Source organism: Hemicordylus capensis, chromosome 3 (genome assembly GCF_027244095.1).
Source record: "Hemicordylus capensis ecotype Gifberg chromosome 3, rHemCap1.1.pri, whole genome shotgun sequence".
NCBI lineage: Eukaryota > Metazoa > Chordata > Lepidosauria > Squamata > Cordylidae > Hemicordylus > Hemicordylus capensis.
Genome location: NC_069659.1, coordinates 339,747,571 through 339,767,086, shown reverse-complemented (window position 1 = coordinate 339,767,086; position 19,516 = coordinate 339,747,571). Strand labels below are relative to the sequence as shown.

General features: G+C 43.1%; 1 protein-coding gene and 1 long non-coding RNA gene across 9 annotated transcripts in view; one reads left to right on the top strand and one right to left on the bottom strand.

Moving 5' to 3' along the window:
• Positions 1-19,516, bottom strand: part of NAALADL2 (N-acetylated alpha-linked acidic dipeptidase like 2) — a 1,287,075-nt gene that overhangs the window by 1,179,895 nt on the left and 87,664 nt on the right. For all 8 annotated transcript variants that reach the window (XR_008319557.1, XM_053310111.1, XM_053310109.1 and 5 more), the window contains exon 2: positions 264-327. The gene's annotated coding sequence lies outside the window, so the exon portion shown is untranslated. The remainder of the gene's footprint in view (positions 1-263; positions 328-19,516) is intronic.
• Positions 1-19,516, top strand: part of LOC128351029 (uncharacterized) — a 64,884-nt gene that overhangs the window by 28,682 nt on the left and 16,686 nt on the right. The window lies entirely within an intron of this gene.

Below are 19,516 nucleotides of genomic sequence, written 5' to 3'. Positions count from 1 at the left end.
GAGAGAAAGAGAAAACAGCTGTTGTTTGCAATATCCTCCAAACAATACCTGCAACACTTCAAATTGGAAAAAGTTATAAAATATCACCTTTTGGTATCATTTTGCTATAAGGATTGTTGCAGGTAACAACATTAGCACAATATTGCTTTTCTTTCGCTGGTCCCAGGGAGGCTAAGCAAAGGATGAGAACCCCTCTCCAATGGCCCTCCAATGGCCCTCCAATTGTTACATGGATAGTAATGGAAGGTCAGAGACAAACTTACTGTGGGTCAAATTAAAAAGGTCCAGAACCATCAAAAGCTATTTTCAACGTCCACCTGAAGAAATCTGAAAGAAAAAGTAACAAAGACAGTTTGTGACAAAGCTGACACACAGTCCTCCAAAAGGAGCAAAATCAATTGTGACATTTTTCATTTATTTGTAAATGCCACTTTGGCAGGACGCTCACTCAAAACGACAGTTGCCTCTTACGGAACCGAGGAGGTGATGGCAAAAGAGAGGAACTCTGACAGCTGCTTTAATGAGATTCTGCGTTAAAACCACTCTAACACTTTTCCCCTCTGTCCATTCAACACTTTGCCTCCCATCCCCCTAATTTGGAAAAGCATTTGATGTACAGAAACCCCACTTCGCCCTTATGTCACTTTCCATTTCTTCTTCCTTGTGCCCTGCTTCAAGTCCATCTCCTCTTCCACTAATAATGATTCTTACAAAATCTCACCAAGTAGCATTTCAACAAAATGTAAATGGTACAGAACATTGATGATCTTCTAGCACAATTCCTCCCATTTTGCTAAGGTGTGAGTTATCTTACTCAGGAAGCAATTCTGTGGAAGAAAATGAGGTCTTTGGCATGCTACTCATTATGACGATGATGAATATTTATACACCGTTTTTCAACAAAAATTTCCAAAGCGGTTTACATAGATATAAATAAAATAAAATAAAATAAAATAAAATAAAATAAAATAAAATAAAATAAAATAAAATGGTTCCTGACTGCAACAAAACATAAAAATATGTCCACAAAAGGAACATAAGACATGAGCATCAGCCACTGGAGGGATGCTGTTCTGAGGTTGGATAGAGCTGCTTTTAAAAGGTGCCTATTTGCTCAGTTAGCAGGGGACTTATACTCAGAATTAGCATAGGAACATACAACCCACCTTGCAGAATAATCAGTGTTTGGAGGCGCTCTCTCTCTCTCTCTCTCTCTCTCAACACTAGGTGTTAAAATGAAGCACTTGCCCAAATCTTTCAGTTATGATTAAGTATATCTTTTCATTGCTATTACCGAGGAGTTTATAATTCCACCAGGAATTTCCCTTATAGGTGGTTTCCCTTACAGGGAAAATGAGAAACAACCCTCAATGTGATATGAATGCCACAGGAATCTTAGCTGGCTGAAATGCTCATCAGATGTTAGGTCTGTGTGGGGGCAGATGGGAACACACTGGATAGCTATGCCTCTTGCATCAATGCACTCGCCGGCCACATTCTGAACATCCAGCACTTGTCTACAGGAACCAGCCCAAATGCACGGAGGGTTCCTTAAATGATAAGGAACCCTGAATCCACAGAATTTCACATCACTTGGAGGATTTTTCAGCACATTCAGCATTGCCTTCTGCAGACAAGCAATACACTCACATAGACCTAGAGCGCATGGCCAGGGACTTCACTGACAGGAGGTGTTGCTAGCCAGTGTGCTCCTATTGGCTCTCCTCATTCATCATCGTCCCTGGCAGCCCTACTGTCAGGCCTGTGTCCCATCACACACACACACACAATGTGCACAAACTGGTTCAGTGCCTCCTTAGGGAAGCACCGAAACTGCTCGGGCGCCCACAGCCAAACCGGTTCTGCGGGGCAGTTCCCTTTAAAAGCAGGTAAGCGGGTCCTGACCTGCTCCTGCACTGCTCCACCACTTTTCCAGGTGTGGCACTCGCTCTACAAAAGGCTGCACATGGCTTCAACGCTGCTCCCTGCATGCGGCATCCATGTGCATGCTAACGCCGTGCACAGGGAGCAGCGCTGAAAACACATGTGGCTTTTTGTAGAGGGAGAACTGCGCCCGGAAAAGTGGTGGTGCAGCGCAGGGACAGGTAAGAACCTGCTTACCGGCTTTTTAAAGGAACTGCTCCCCACTGAACCGGTTTTCCCTGCTTTTAAGGTGAACCGCTCCCCTCCCCGAGCCCATTCGGGCTCTTCTTAACTAATACACGCATGCACGCATGCACACTGTCATCTAGACTAATGCTGCACTAGTACTCGAATGTTGCACTACTGCAAGGATGTTCTACTAAGTTCAACTAAGTTGGGAGCTTAGGTTCCAGACTGGTGCTGCACTGGTGCAACAGGTTGTGCTTCTACAACCTGTGGGATGCCTCTTGCTGTGAAACATTTGCCTCAGTCCTCCTATCTTGCAGGGTATGATGCAAATCTATCCGCTAGCCCTACTACACAAGTGCAACACTCATGCAAGTGAACCAAGGTGTAAAGGGTGGAATCACTTTGGGTATCTGCACAGCTACATGACCTTTTTACATGGGTGCATCTTTGCTTGTTGCACTAGTGCAGCAGTGGTCTGGGTGTGAGCAAGGTTAAGCAATGCATGGCCTGCTCACTGGGCAAAGAGGCATCTTTTAAAGTTGTGGCTCTCTGATATTTAGCAGGAGGAGAGCAACCAGCTCAGGCCAGAATTGTATCCCTCAAGTGGCTTTTGCGTCCCACTCTGCCACCCTCTTCATGTGTTTTAAAGATTTTGAGGTCATTCACACGATCAAGAACCATCTTCTACCCAGGTCTGGAAGCAGTGTGTGCTCCCAATTTTTAGTTGTGTGGAAGCAAGGTAAGAGGAGAATGTGGGCAGAAGTTATTTTGTGAGAGCAAAGTAGGAGGAAAAGCTACCCAGGCTTTCCTCCTACCTTGCTTCTACACAATAACTCCTACCCAGGTTTTCCTCCTACCCTGGAGATGGGGAACCATTTTCTGAGTCCTTTGGGAATGGGGAACCATTTTCTCATACTTTTTGCTATGTAAAAAGTTTGTTGTTGCTGAAAAGCACCATACAATTTTTTTGATAATAAAAATACTGTATAGTAATAATGGAGTTCTAACCAGAAATAAGGTTTGGATTTGCACTGAGACCAATTTCTGGTTGTGGAAAACTATCTTTGTTTAAGGGAAGGACTTATAAATAGGGATGTACATGAACCAGCAAAAGAATGGTTCAGCAGCGGCGGTGGGGGGATTACCTTTAAGCAGCGGGGGGGGGATTACCTTTAACCACCACATTTCCCCCACCAGCACTGTGTCCAAAATCACTAGCATGGGGTGGCAGTGTACCCTCTTGCCACCTTGGCCAGCATCAGACCAGAAGTGGCCGGTGTGCATGCGCGATGTGGATTACACTCCTGGCAGAGCTCTGTAATTTAGGCTCATTGTTGGCCTTCAAGAGAGCCCTACAAACTTACTTGTTTGGCCTGGCCTTCCAAGGTTTTTAAATTGTTTTTAAGTATTTTACTTGGTTTTAAATGGCTCTGAATTGTTTTAAAATTGTTTTTATATTATTTTAAGCAGTGTGTTTTTAAATGGGGCTTGTTTTTACATTTTTAAAATTTGTTCTGCATCACCCAGAGCCTTTGGATGAGGTGGTCTAGAAACTTAATTAATTAATTAATAGTAGTCCTGAGCAAAAATGTGGGAGGGCTCTTTTCATGAAATCTTCCATCCCCTGCACCAAGGGGACAATCTTTTTCTTTTCGTTCAGAAATAAGAACAAAAATGCCCATCTCTTGTGTGGAGGCAAGGAAGCACATCCCTACAAAGCTAAAGCAGCCAGGTGACTCTTTCTACACAGCAAGACGTGATGAAACAGCACTCACAGTGCAGCCTTGGATAACAGTGGGCATTGCCCAGTTGCCACAGCACCACAGGGAACCACAGTGAGGCCAGCGCTATTTCATTTGCCTTCTCTGGCAAGGCTATCCAGCCAGATCTAACATCAAGATGGAATGCTGCTCATGTGTGTTTTCTTACTGGCTGGGATCCTGCAATGCAGGAAAAGAAAATGGTACGAGAGAAATTGCACAGAGTAGGACCAACTTTGCTGCTAAGGAATATATCCCCCCCCCAAAGTACATTTAGAAAAAACTGCCCCCCCCCAAGCATTTGGCACATGTACACAAGTATGTTATTTACATAACTTTGAGATGATGTGGAAGATAGATTTGGTTTAGGAGTTTTAACTCTTGGTTTTTGCAGCTGAGTGACTTGCTCTTTTATGCATTGGGAAGGGGGAAAGTCCTTCCCGCTGCATTATGGGGTGACTCCGTTGCAAAAGTGAGGAACTCCCTGCCTTTGCAGCTGTCAGAGAGAGAGAGAGAGAGTGTGTGTGTGGCAGAGTGGCCAGTATGCCATGGCACACTTGAACCATACAAAAGTGACATTCTCCTAACATCACAGGGAAGAGTAGTACTCCAAGCCTTTAAATTGTGTTTTATTCAGCCTTTTACTCTAGTAAATCAGTGATAATTATTCTGTGGGTTGCCTTAATATCCCCCCTTTTTGTCTGCCATCAATTCATAAGCCATCAAGCTGAGACAAGAAAGATGGGTTTTAAGTTCTCATGTCTTAGTACTCTAATTGGTCTACAATTGCTCCTGACTAATTATTGCCCCTACAGGCCAGCGATTAACTCAGTGTGTTTTAAAGGGCCCGACTTTTGAAACCGTTGCTTTGAAATAATGAAGCACCATTACTGCGGAGTTCTGATGCTTTCTTCCAATACACCAAAGCTTATTGACAACACCAAACCAAAGTTTGACCCTATGGGAATGAGTCCTTTTCCAAGTTGTTCTGCAACACTGCTTTGGAGAGTCAGTACAAAGCATAGTTTAGGTGGCAACCTATGGCCGGCATCCTAACACTGGTCTCTCTATGAGCACGCAGGCAAAAGAAGCACATGTGCAGACACGATGAGCTGATGGCCTCAGGTGGTGAGTGTAGGCACCCCATCCAACCTCCCACTGTGGTAGTTGCACCCTCCCTGGGGATACTGCTGAAGACTCACCTGCACCCATGTTCTCTAGCCAGCTGATCAGATGGTCACTCCTCCCCACCACACCACACCAGGCTAAGGGCCATTGCATGCTCCTTTCCCAGCATGCACTCTGCCCTTCTCTCTCCTTGCTTTATCAGTCAGCTTTGGTTGCTTTCAGTCTCACTGCCCCTCTCCCATGCCAAGCCTTACATGGTGGAATGAAGAGCGCAATCACAGCAAGTTGCAGGGGTGGTAAAACTGTAGGCTACATGATAGAACAAGAAGAAGAAAGCAGAAGCATGTGCCTGCCTCAAAACAAGGACTGAGTGCCCATTGCTTGCTCCTCCTAGCTGAATCAGGCAACTTGTGCTGCATCCCCATTTTACTAGTCAGTCACAGAGCCAAAAGTAGCTGGGTTTTGGTTGAAAATTGGGTCATATGAGAAGTTAACAAGATGTTCGGGTAAAAACTAATCTGCCTACTTTCCTTTCACTATAATCATAATTGATAATTGCCATCCTTACAAGTTAGCCCACTTCAGCCTTAAACGTTCAAATGTCTACCATCTTGAATTGGGGTGGATGACATCATTAAAAAACAACACCATTGAGATAGTAGTTTTGTGTCTATAGTTTTGTGATAGTAGTTTTGTGCACTACAACTGCACCAAATTGGGTTAGAATCAGTTAGATGGTCCACAGGTTAGCCCACTTGTGCCTCAAACAGTTACATGTCTAGCATTTTGAATCAAGGTGGATGACATCATCACAAACTATGCCATTGAGGTGTCCCTATGTGTCCCTACAACTGTACCCATTTTGGTTCATATTGGTCCAGGCCCTGCGAAGTTGATGGGGGGAGATGGACACACAGACGAACACAGAATGCTGCGTGATCTCATAAGTTTACTTTCCTTAAGGAAAGTAAGCTAGAAAATAATAAAACTGTAGGCAAAACAGGCTATATGACAGAGCAACGAGAAGAAAGCAGAAGCATGCGGCAGTCCTGAGACAAGCACAGAGTGTTCTCCTAGCTGGATCAGGCAACTTGTGCTGCATCACATTTTACTAGCTAGTCACAGAGTCAAAAATGGCTGGGTTTTGGTCAAAAATGGCATCAATTGTACCCCATATGAGAAGTTAAAATATCATAAAACTTTGTGTTCACTGTGGTGCAACTCCATCTTCCAGGTCAGGATCACCTTAATTAGGTTAAGATTTTTACACACACATCCCCCCCGCCAACCCCCCCCCACCCCACTCTTGTAGTCATGTTTGAGAACCATGAGCATTTGGTATCAAGGAAAGATTTTTGTGTGTGTTCAGTCTCTGTGCTCCCCACCCCCCTACAAGATATGATTGTAACAGGTTCTAAGCATCTGTGGGCATGAAGAGGCTGTTATCATGAGCAGCCAAGCCTAGACTTAGGCAGACAAGCCTGGGCTTGGCTGCCTATGAGAACTGCTGGGATTCCCGTGGATCCCGGAGGTGCTGTGGCCCCAAACCCAGCCCCGAAGCCCAGCTCATAGGCAAGGTTTAGGGCGCAAGCACACCCTTAACCCAGTTTCCGGAATCATATGTCAGTATGCGCTGCTTGCACTGACACAGAGACGGACGCCTAGTGTGCCCGTTCCCTTGAGGAATCCCCCAGTGCACTACACTCGATGTTTGGTGCACTGTGGGATGCTCATAGGCAGGGACAATGAGTCTCGGCCTCAGAACGATTTGCCCTGCTCTGCACTCTGCGGTCCCACCAAGGACAGGTCGATCATCTGGGGGGAAGGCATTGTTTGTGAGGCCTTCCCTTTTCACGCCCACCCCGTAGGTCATGTGAATGGCCCCAAAGTGTGATTAGACCATTATGGCAGCATTTTGTGGGGTCTATTTCACCCTTAGCACAAGTCATTGCATTTTCCCTTGCAATATAATGGATTGATTAAGTGCCATCAAGTTGGTGTTGACTCTTAGCGACCACCTAGATAGATTCTCTCCAGGATTATCTGTCATCAACTTGGCTGTTAAGGTCTCTCAGTGGTGCATTCATTGCTGTCATAATTGAGTACATCCACCTTGCAGGGGCATATCTAGGGTGGGGCAGGCAGGGCATGTGCCCCGGGCGCCACCTGAAGGGAAGCGCCATTTTGTAAAAAAAATTAAAAAATTAAAAAATGGCTGCCGAAAACAAAATGGCCACCATGTATGCTCAAATGGCCTCTGTGAGGCCCTAGGTCATTCCAGGCCTTACAGAGGCCATTTGAGCATGCGCAGTGGCCATTTTGTTTTCAGTGGCCTTTTTAAAAAAAAAAAAGATTATTTTTTAAATTGTCCACCGCACATGCTCAGATGGTACCTGTGAGGGCCTAGAGGCCAGCGGGGTGAGGGGGAACCTTTGCAACCCCCCCCCCAAGACTTTAGGAAGCCCCCCAAAGGGGCTACAGTTTAAAAAAAAATTAAAAAATTAAAATAATATAAGACACTGTACACTTATTCAGATTGGCACTATGTACAGAGAATCAGGGCTTGTGAATACTGAGCTGACGCTTATGAGCTAGGATTGTATTCATTTGCTCTTACTTTGCTTCTTGTGATAAGTGAGTTAAATGTGATGTCTTGCTAATATGGCTATTAATGGTGAGTTGTCTTTGAATCAGTGTGAAATCCTTAATATTAAGGCCCACTGGGAGTTTCTTGCTCTCTTTCTCTCATTTTAACTGTCTTTCTGAAAGACTAGAATATATTCCAAGCAGTGACACAGTTTACTCTGCATATCCTTTAATTATTTTCAGAGTATCTGGGAAAAGTCAAATTCTCCATTGATTTTTAAAACTTATGTAATAGTGATGCTACAATGCATAGTAGAGAATTAGACAGGCACTTCTAGTTTTCCAAGTACACCTCTACATAGTATTTGGGTATTTCATGAGCCCCAGCATACTTAAATTTGTAGTTTTCCAGCATTTTTTGATCTGGCTAAGTCCACTACTAAATAGTTTTTGAAAGATTAAAAGATTAACGAGCCTGACTTGTATTTTTGAGCTGATATTATGGTAAAGTTATCTGAAAGATGGGTGTCAGATGCTTGGACAGGGGGCGTAATTTCAGTGCTTGCCCTAGGCGCTATTTTCCCTAGATACGCCTCTGCCACCTTGCTGCTGGTCATCCTCTTCTCTTTCCTTCAACTTTCCCCAGCATTATGGACTCCTCAAGGGAGCTGGGTCATCACATAATGTGTCTGAAGTAAGATAGTTTGAGCCTGATCATTTGTGCCTCGAGTGAAAATTCTGGATTGATTGGATTTATGATCCATTTATTTGTTTTCCCGGCTGTCCATGGTATCCTCAAAAGTCTTTCTCCAAAGTTCAAAAGCATCAATACTTTTTTGATCTTGATTCTTCAAAGTCCAGATTTCACATCCATAGAGTGTCATAGGAAAAACCATTGTCTGAATGATTCTAATCTTTGTTAAGTATAGACTCGTCAAGCAATCTAAATATCCTTTCCAAGGCCTTCATTGCTACCCTACCAAGTGCAAGTCTGTGGCATACTGTATTTCTTGACTGCTAGATCCTTTACTGTTGATGGTTGATCCTAAAAGGCAGAAGCTATCCAGCACTTCAATGTCTTCATTGTCAGTTCTGAGGCTGGTTGTTGTACCCGTTGTCATTAGTTTAGTCTTCTTTACATTTAGATGTAGTCCCATTTTTTCACTGTGCCCCTTGACTTTCATTACTAGAGCTTGCAGACCATCCACATTCTCAGCTATCAGAGTAGTGTCATCAGGGTAGAGCAGTTATTGATGTTTCTTCCTCCAACTTTAAAACCACGTCCATCTTCCTTCATTCCAGCTTCTCTCAGTATATGTTCAGCATGCTGAATAAATGTTCAGCAGCTGAATAAATAAGGAGAAAGTAGACAGCCTTATCTTACTCTTTGCCGATCTGGAACCAGTCTGTTTCACCATGTTCCATCTGGACTGTGGCTTCCTGCCCTGTGTACAGGTTTCTCATGAGAAAAATGAGATGTTCTGGGACACTCATTTTCCTAAGGCTATTCCACAACTTGACATGGTCGATGCAATCGAAGGCTTTTGTGTAGTCAATAAAGCACATATTGACTTCTTTTTGGTATTCTTTGGCTTTCTCAATTATCCAGCATGCATCGGCAATGATGTCTCTTTTTCCTCTGCCTTTTCTGAAATCAGCTTGAACATCCAGCATTTCCCTTTCTACGTAGGGCTATAATCTATGTTGGATGATCCTGAGCATTATTTTGCTAGCATGTGAAATTAAGGATAGTGTGTGATGTTTTGTGCAATCTGTTAAGTCTCCTTTCCTTGGTAGGGATATTGTAGACTGACCTCTTCCAATCTGTTGTCCATTGTGTCATTCTCCACATTTGCTGGCATCGTTTGGTTAGAGCCTTGACTGATTCTTTTTCTGTTGCCTGCCATATTTCTGTAGCCATTCCATCAATTCCTGAAGCCTTCCAACTTGGTAATGAGAGTGCTGATCTAACTTCATCTTCCCATATAAGAGGTTCTTGCAAGTAGGGAATATCTTCTAGAGTATCTTGAATGTTGACATCCCTGCTGTACAGATTTTCAGTATTCTCCTTCCATCTCTGTTTGATATTTTCTGATTCAGTTACTAGTATCTATACTACTTGTTGAGGATACTTTATTGAGGAGCAGGGGAGGGGACATTGTTGGGGAGGTGGAATGGCTGTGGTCTATAAGAATAACCTCTCCCTTGCTAGGTCAAAGTGTCTGACCATATTAAATGAGTGTATAGTACCTAAGTTTGGGGACCAGGGATAGACTGAGACTTCTGTTGGGGTACTGATCACCCCGCTGCTCAACGGAGTCCTTAACTGAGCTGATGGACTTGGTCTCAGATTTGTTGTTGGAGTCCCCCAGGCTTGTGGTGCTGGTGGACTTAAAAGTTCACTTTGGGACCAATTTGTCTGGAGCGACTCAGGAGTTCATAGTGGCCATGACAACTATGGGCCTATCCCAAGTGGCCTTGGGACCGACACATATTGCTGGTCATACGCTTGATCTGGTCTTTCACTCTGAACAGGGTGGTATTCCATTGGTGGAGACTCCTGTGATTTCCCAATTGTCATGGACGGACCACCATCTGGTTAAGGTTGGACTCACGACTATGTCTCACCTCCCCAGGGGTGGGGGGGCATTAGGATGGTCCACCCAATAAGATTATTAGATCCAACAGGATTATGAGAAGCCTTGGAAGCATTTAGTGTTGGCTCTGCTGGTGAACCTGTTGAGACTCTGGTGGAGAATTGGAATAATCAACTCACCAGGGCAGTGGACATGATCACTCCTAAATGTCCTCTCCAACCCGCTTCAAACTGGCCTCTTGGTATACAGAAGAACTATAGGGGCTTAAGTAGTGAGGTAGATGACTAGAGCGCAAGTGGAGAAAGACTCGACTCGAATCCAATAGATTATGACATAGAGTGCATTTGATGAGCTATGCGCAGGCGATACGTGTGGCAAAGAAGCAATTCCTTTCCTCCCGTATAGTGTCCACAAGGTCATGTCCAGCAGAGTGTTCAGAGAATGTGTACAGAGAATGTGCACTCCTTCCCCCTTGAATCAGTACTTGGAACCAACAATTACTCACTGTGACATTTTAAATGAGTTTTTTGTGGACAAAATATCTCGTATTATGGCCAACTTAGATTCAAACTCCACAATTGTTACAGAGTCTGATGCCGAAGTGTCCAGCAGCTCCTCTTATGTGATGACTCTGGATAAATTCCAGTTTGTGACTCCTGAGGATGTGGACAGGTTTCTCGGAATGATGCAGCCTACCACCTGCCCTCTTGATCCTTGCCCTACATGGCTTATACTATCTGGCAGGGAGGCTGTTGTAGAGGTCCTGGTAGAGATTATAAATGCTTTTCTGAGGGTGGGCAGGATGCCTCCTTGTCTTAAGGAGGCAATCATTAGACCACTTCTGAAGAAGGCTGGCTTGGATCCCTCAGAGTTAAGCAACTACAGGCCTGTCTCCAACCTTCCATGTCTGGGCAAGTTGATTGAGAATGTGGTGGCCTCCCAGATACAGGTGGTCTGGGAGGAAACTGATTATCTAGACCCATTTCAAACTGGATTTCAGATGGGCTATGGGGTAGAGACTGCCTTGGTCAGTCTGATAGATAATCTCCAATTGGGAATTGACAGAGGGAGTGTGACTCTGTTGGTCATTTTGGATCTTTCAGCAGCTTTCGAGACTATTGACTATAGTATCCTTCCGGAGCATCTGAGGAGACTGGGAGTGGGAGGCACGGCTTTGTAGTGGTTCTGCTCCTACCTCACAGGCAGATTCCAGATGGTGTTCCTTGGAGACTGTTGTTCTTCCAAATTTGAACATTTATATGGTGTCCCTCAGGGCTCCATATTGTCTCCGATGTTGTTTAACATCTACATGAAACTGCTGGGAGAGATCATCAGGAGATTTGGTGCAGGGTGTTATCAGTATGCTGATCACACCCAAATCTATTTCTCCATGTGAACATCATCAGGAGAAGGCATAATCTCCCTAAATGCCTGCCTGGAGGCAGTAATGGGCTCTATGAGGGATAACAGAGGCTGAATCCAGATAAGATGAAGATACTTATTGTGCAGGGTCAGAACTTGGGAGACAATTTTGATCTGCCAGTTCTGGATGGGGTCACACTCCCCTGGAAGGGACAGGTACACAGTCTGGGGTGCTTCTGGATCCAAACCTCTCCCTGATGTCCCAGGTTGAGGTGGTGGCCAGAGGTGCTTTTTATCAGCTTCAGCTGATTCGCCAGCTGCATCCATTTCTTGAGATGAACAACCTCAAAACAGTGGTACATATACTGGTAACTGCTAGGCTGGATTACTGCAATGCACTCTATGTGGGGTGGCCTTTGTACATAGTCCGGAAGCTGCATTTTGTCCAGAATGCGGTGGCCAGGTTGGTCTCTGGGTCATTTAGGAGAGACCATATTACTCCTGTGTTGAAAAACTACACTGGCTGCCAATATGTTTCTGGGCAAAATACAAGGTGCTGGTTATTATCTATAAAGCCCTAAACAACTTAGGCCCTGGGATTTAAGAGAACGTCTTCTTCACCTTGAGCCCCACTTCCTGTTAAAATAATCTGGAGCGGCTCATCTGCGGTTGCTGCCAAATAGTTTGGTGGCTTCTCAGGAACGGGCCTTCTCTGTTGCTGCTCCTGGACTTTGGAATGCTCTCCCTGTTGAAATAAGATGCTTCCCACCTCTGGCAACTTTAAAAAAGGCACTGAAGACACAAATATTCACCCAGGCTTTTAATTAGATCGATATTTTTAAATTTCTAATGTTGGTTTTAAATGATTTTAATGTTAATGATTTTAATCTTTAAATGATGTTAATTGTTTAATTGATTTGGTTTTGATTTTAATTGTTAATTAAGGTTTAATTGTTTCTATTTTGATGTAAATCGCCCTGAGCCATTTTTAGAAAGGCGGTATATAAATCAAATAAATAAAAATAAATAAATAATTTTCCTTAAATAGCCTTAGAGTCAATGATTCCCCCCTCTTTTCTCTCAAGGACACACTGCGAAATGACAAAGCATTTTTTCATCCTGTGCTTCCACTTGAGGGAAGGTTATCGCTAACTCCAAAAGAAGAACCTTGTTTATTTTGAAGTCATCAACCACCATTTCCTTATATTAGGATTCCAATCATTATTTTATTTCAAAAGGGGTGGTTAAAAAATGTCAAACCATGAAACAGAGCAGGCATATAACTGGAATTTAGATAAGATACATAATTGTGTGGCTGGATGATATAATAACTTTCCCAAGGGATACAAACGACCTGGTAATTCGAGACCGGCAAAGTCAAAAGGAAGGTATACACTCTGCTCCCCCCATCTTCTTCTCTTGGTTGGGATAAATAGAATTTCTCACAGCAGTGTCTGTCGCTCTCTTAAGCCTCAGGTGGTTTTAACTTAATGAGATTAGTTCCAGCAGGGAGTGAAATCCCACAAGATAGGATTAGTATTTTATCGGTTTTCGCCTCATCCAGCAAGTTCAGTGTAGTCAATCTTGATGACGTTCGGTTATTGTTGGCATTTGGACCTTGTTTTCAAATGTAAAACTGGCTCCTAACTCTGCCATCAAAAGCTCTGGTGAAATGTAAAGAGCTTGCGTAAAAAATGTCTCAGGAGAGAAAGCCAGAATTCTATTATCCTTCCTTCCAAACTGATGATTCCATATTTCTGTGCCCGAAAGCTATCCTTAGTGTAAACATCATAAAGCAAAAGAGGCAGGCTACAATGCAATATAAAATATATTGCCTTTATCGTCTGCAAGAATTCCACCTCCCATTACAGTATCAAGAGCGGAAGCACAGTAGTTTTCTTCAAAAATTAAGACAGGTTTCCAAAATAGTTAAATCAGTATCTTTCATCGAGTCGATTACAGTAGTTGCACAATAAATAACACTAAGCTTCTGAGTGTTTCACATACAAGTCTTATTCAGACATTACATTGTATGAGGGTCCACATTTCTGTACTCTAGTACATGTGTTTCTGTGAATGACTGTACCTGTATTCATTTTAAAAGTGAACCAGGATACAATTGTGAGTACAAATGCATGGTACAGATAGAAAGTGTGCCTGTGTTCAGCATCACATGTGAATCACTAACACTAGCTGTCATCAAAGCATATATACACAGGAGTTAAATTAAAGTGTAATCATCATTCCGGAAGTGAGTTGTAAATGCTAATGAATGCCTTACATTGGAGCATCACTTCAGCATAGAATCTTTGCATGTTAATACGTAGTAATTACAGACATCTTAACAAAGAGCAATTTCATTTAATTATTAAGGGAGTAATTTAAAAACATGAATACCTGCAAGGAAGACAATGGCAACCTTTCCTTTCTTCAGTACATAAAAAAGATAATAGGGGAAAAAACTGGGACTCAGGATTTCCCTTACCTATTTTCCTGGAGGTTAAAAATTAGGGCTGTGCACGGGACTGGAGATGATCATTACTATTTGTTATATATCTGGAGTATCATTACTACTGAACACATTATGTCATAGAAGGTCTTAAACTGTTGGCCTGAGGGATCAACCTGTGCTCCACTACCCAGTGCCGGACAAAGGAAGGAATTGCAAGGACGGGACGGAAGTGTCATAATGGCCAAGGAAACCTCCTTGCAGAAGGATGCCAAAGCAGGTTAGGTGACTCCTTTAAGCTTCTGCTCAAAGAGTTCCCTGACTGCTATAAAAGTTCCTCGCTGCAGGGGAGCACGACATCACAGCAAGAAGCTGCAGTGAGCAGTGGAGGAGCAGGTACAGACCTGCTCGTCTTGCTCTTAAAGGTCCCCAACCTCATCTTTTGAATCCGTGCACGAATCGTGATTCATGCACATCCCTTCTGGATAGTTATTTTCTTTATTGTTTTGGAGTCTTGCTTTGGAGTTTGACTGGCATCCAGATTAACACTGCACTTGTGCTAAAGGGGAGTCTACTTCCTTTATATCCCTGAGAGAAACAAACCCCCCAGGGATACATTTACGGGAGGCAGAGCTGCACATTCTAATGCATCACAATTGCAACATTAGCTTGGATATCAGCCTTCTTCTTCTTCTTTTTTTAAAGCTACTATTTGTAGAATGCCATTTGAAGTTTTCTTTTTAATTGGATTTCTGGGTTGTATGGTATTTTTAATCTGCTTCTCGTGACTTCTGTATTATTCTTGAACCTTGTTTTAGGTCCTGCTTTGGGCAGCACAGAAATGGTGTATGTGTGTGCATATATGCACACATGTACACACATGCACACACAATAAATAAATACATAAGCAAGAAAGAAAGAAAATACTTGCATCAAGAAATGACCCCCCCCTAAATGCCTGCCTGGAGGCAGGAGAACAAGCTGAAGTTTAATCCAAATAAGACAGAGGTACTGTCTGTAGAGTCTTGGTACGAGGCTGTGTCAGGGCTGCTGCACACAGCAGGGCCTGACACCAGCATGCCCTTTCCTGCGGATCTGTGGTACAGCCCCAGTGGGAGGCATACTGTTTTCCTGTCCCTCAAGATGCATTGGTTGGGGCCGGAGAGCGAGGGGACAGCTGGTGGTAGTGTGGTCAGCCCCTCCCATGCAGTGAAACCCAGGTGGGCTGTGCTGCATGCAGAGGCGCTCTTACCCCTGGACTTCCGGGCCAAAGTCCAGGGCCTCCACACACCCTGGAGGCCCCCCAAATCCTTTTTAGTCTGTAGTGTGGTCACATTAAAATGTGTTTAAAATACCGTGTGTGTGGATGGGGTGGGGAGGGTGGCCTCCAAAAGCCTTTAGGTCCAGGCTCCAAAATTACCTAGGTGCACCTCTGGCTGCACGTGGAGGTGGTGGACACTGAGCACACGGCAGCTGAGCTGTCGGTGGCCATGAACCACCAGGTGGAGGAATGGCTCTCTGGGCAGCCAAACCTTGGCTGAGACTTCATGGTCACCAACAATGCCACCAACATCACAAAGGCAGCTGAACAGGGCCAGTTTGTGTCCATCCGTAGTGTGGCGCACACTCTGAAGCTAGTCATGAGGGATGCACTTTACCCTTTCTGTGGTGGCAGCCAGGTGAGACATCCCCACTGCAGGCACTGGGTGCCATCATGCTACTGCCATGGCTGCTCTTGCAGAGATGTGCTGCAAGATAGCAGCTTACCTACACCAGAGCTAAAAAGGTGGGTGTATGTTCAGGCAGTGGCAGCTTGAGCTTGGCTTACCTGAACACCTGATTCCTCAGGTTGTTCTGATGCAGTGGAATGCAAATTTTTCTTGCTCCAGTGCCTGCAGGAACAAGAGCCAGCCATCCACACCCTGGCAAGGAGGTGTGGCTTGGAAGTATGCTACCTGTCCAATCAGGACTGGCACTCTATTCCCAGGTTGTCTTGGCACTCAAGCCATTCTCTGTTGCCATTCACAGCTTGTGTGACAAGACAGCAACACTGGGCCAGGCTTTGCCTGTTGCTCTTCTCCTCAAGAAGATGGGTGAGCTCTAGACCACACAGACCATTGAGGAAGGAATTGCCATGGTAGGTCGGCTAAGGACTGGAGTGGTGGATTGGCTGAATACACCCTTGGGGAAATCAGCAGAGCATGTTTTATCCTGCCTAGGTCTATGGCCTACTGACCCAACTAATTCAAAAATTTATTAAAAATTGCCTGATAGACCAATTATTTTGTGCATTGGTTGGTAAGTAGGTAGGGTCATATCCTAACACCCAACCCACTTTTGTATCCCTAGGGGGAATCCATGGGGGACCCATGGGGAAGAGAGGCATGATTCAAGCTCCCCATTGTTCCCTATGGTGATTCATAAATTTCCAATTTGATTCGTTGAACCAGCTGGCCATGGGTGGCTGGTTCAACTAATTGATTCTATTTTGGGGGATTCAATTTGAGGTTGAAACAATTTGCAAAATACTTTTTGTGCACACCTCTAATGTATTGTAATGTTTAAGGTTTTGGGCATTGTAGTGCAACCCATTCTATGCATGCCTACTTAGAAGTAAGTACTATTGGTTTCAATCAGATTTTCTCCCAAGTAAGTGGTGTGTATGATTGCAGACTTAACTGAAAAGCTCAGTATATTGAGCTTCTATTGTTGCTATTAATATCTCAAACTTCGTACTCTTCATTTATTTTCTACAGATACTATTTTGTTTTTGTGTGTGTGTTTTGCTTTAAGCCACCATGTATTTTCCATGCCCACTTCTCTTTTCCAGCCTATTCTATTATTCTAAATGAAAATAAGTAATTTTGGTGTTACATTTTATATTTGTATCTAAGGATGTAAATAGTGTCTATGACAAGGCTCACACATGAAAGCCTTAATCCCTAGTGCCAGTTTCGTAAGGTCAACTATAGAATTTAGTGGTAATGAAAATGCACTCAGCAGTGCTCCTCTGTGTGAGCTTTGATTTGGTATCTTCACCAGCCTTATCTTGTATCTTCACCTTCACCAATAAATAGCATATTTATCCACCAATAAACAGCATATTTCAGTTATTGGAAAATAGAGTGGGCTGGCAGTCTGCAGATGGTGAGGAATCCATGACAGCACTATACACAGCAAATCAGACAAAGTTAAAAATGGAACTTGTATATTAGAAATTGTTGGGGTATAAAATCCTGGTGTTTAATGCTCAAGTAAATGGTCAGGTAGAAAGATCTTCCCCCACTCTTGGTGGTAGATATCTAGAGCAAATTCAAGTCAACTGGACAGTGCATCAGTTAATAATGTGTATTTGCATAATATGCAAATTATTTGGAAGTTATTTTGCATAATAAACATGGTTTATTATTGTTGTAATGTAAACTGCCCTGAGCCATTTTTGGAAGGGCGGTATAGAAATTGAATGAATGAATGAATGAATGAATGAATGAATGAATAAAATAATACACAAATTAGGGTGCCTGGATTTGGAATGCTTGGATATGGCAACCCTAGAATGACTTCTTTTTTGAAAACAGTTACCTGTGTCCTTGATGTTCCACAGATCCTTTTCCCCCTTTTAACTCAGTTTTCGGAATGCTAAATACAATACAAACATCTGATCTTGGGAGTGACTTGTGCTCTTATGCAATTTTATTTTTTAAAAATTGCATTTCTTACAAAAAAAATTTTAAAAAGTTTTTACAAGACTTTTACATTTCTCAATTTCACTATTCTAAAACAAAAATTTTACCGTTAGATGAGAGATTTCAATTCAGAACTGTTTTTATTATTGTGCCTTTTCACTGTTTTTGACATTGTGGATGCTATTCACAACGGCAGACATCCTGATGGTACGTTTGTGCAAAGATATTGTGCAGACATGTTCTACAATGTTGGGAGTAGTGTTACACTAGCATAATGCTTTGTGCTAGCTTAAGCATGTAGAGCAAGAATGTTGCACAAAGAAAGGAATGTCTATTCAAGACTAGTCCTTGTGTTAGTAGATGCTGACAAGTTGAATGACATGCATTGCACAAAACTCTTGCCTAACATCATACTTGATGACTGCTGTACAACACTCCTTGCACAACCCTGTAGCACAACCCTGTATAAAGTCTTCAACTAGTAGTTGAACAACATGATGGAGCAACACAACCCTCTTGTATTAGCACAGCTTTGTTCATTGCACAAGTGCACTGTTAGTGAGGATGTCAACCAGTTTATTTATATACTTGATGAAATGTGCATATTTTCAAGATGAAGTTATTTTAATATTCGGTACTCTCAACATAGCCCTTATTGTCTGTTAAACTGCCCCAAAGAAAGCAACATACCCTGGGGTGTAGCTATAATTGAGTGGATGGGTCCAAAAAATCCAGGGACCCCAGGTCCACCTCTCCCTATTTTCTTCATTATCTCCCTCTCTCCAAGGGGCCACTAGGGAAAGGAGTGAACACGGGCCCCCTCTCCCCTAGCTATGCCCCTGAACATACCTAAACACTTTGGGCACATTCTCCCTCCCTTTCTTTTATTCTTTTTACCACGCACACAAGTGCATGTGCTGCAGTGAAATACCACACTAAGAAAATCTTGATGTAATTATATCTACAGGCAGGCCCTTCAACATTGCTTTTTTGCAATGTTTGATTAATGTTCACACAGACACTGGTGATATAGAGGAAAATATATGAATTAATGGAAAGAGCTAAATATTGAGGAAAATTTCATGCTTAAAGTGCTTTACTCAAAATTAAGGAATTTTTAAAAATGAATACATTGGTTCCGCTTTTGTAAACAAGGCCAGGGAATTTGGTACTGAAAAATATGGGAATAAATTTTGATGAGGAAAATTTAGGAATCATCCCTACTCTCAGTGGTGCTTAGTTTTAGAGAAATAGTCTGGGTGCTGCCCAATCCATACACTAGCAAGAGTTAAGGATGCTGTCTGACATCCAGACCAAAGAACTCCTGGTGAAGCATACAAATTTGCACTAGGGCAGGACATTAGCATAGCTGCACTAAAAATGGGTATTTGCAGAACTGTACTATAGTGCAGATGTCCCCACTGAAACAAAGCAGGCATGCTGCAGTTATGCAACTGCACTTCCAGTAGGGCAACTCCACCCTGGGGTGCAAACTCCAGACATTGTCCAAACTGGTTAACAGAACAGTTTTGCACTAGTGTAACATCCCTCTGCAAGCAGTCCGTTGCTCTGGATGTCAGCCACGGAAGCCTTATTCCCATCCCTGGAGTTTATTTGTCCCTTAAGCATGTTGGTGAAATTTCCTCTGCATAGAAAGAATGAAGATTTCTTTACATAATCAATTGTTTTACTTCAAATGGAATGAAATCATTTATCCTATCAAAGGACACATCTATGTTTTTGACATGCCCATCCACGAGTTGACTCAGAGAAAAAGTCGTGCTTGTTATCCGATTTAACTTACACAGCTGACTTTATCTTGAGAAGAATGTTAGG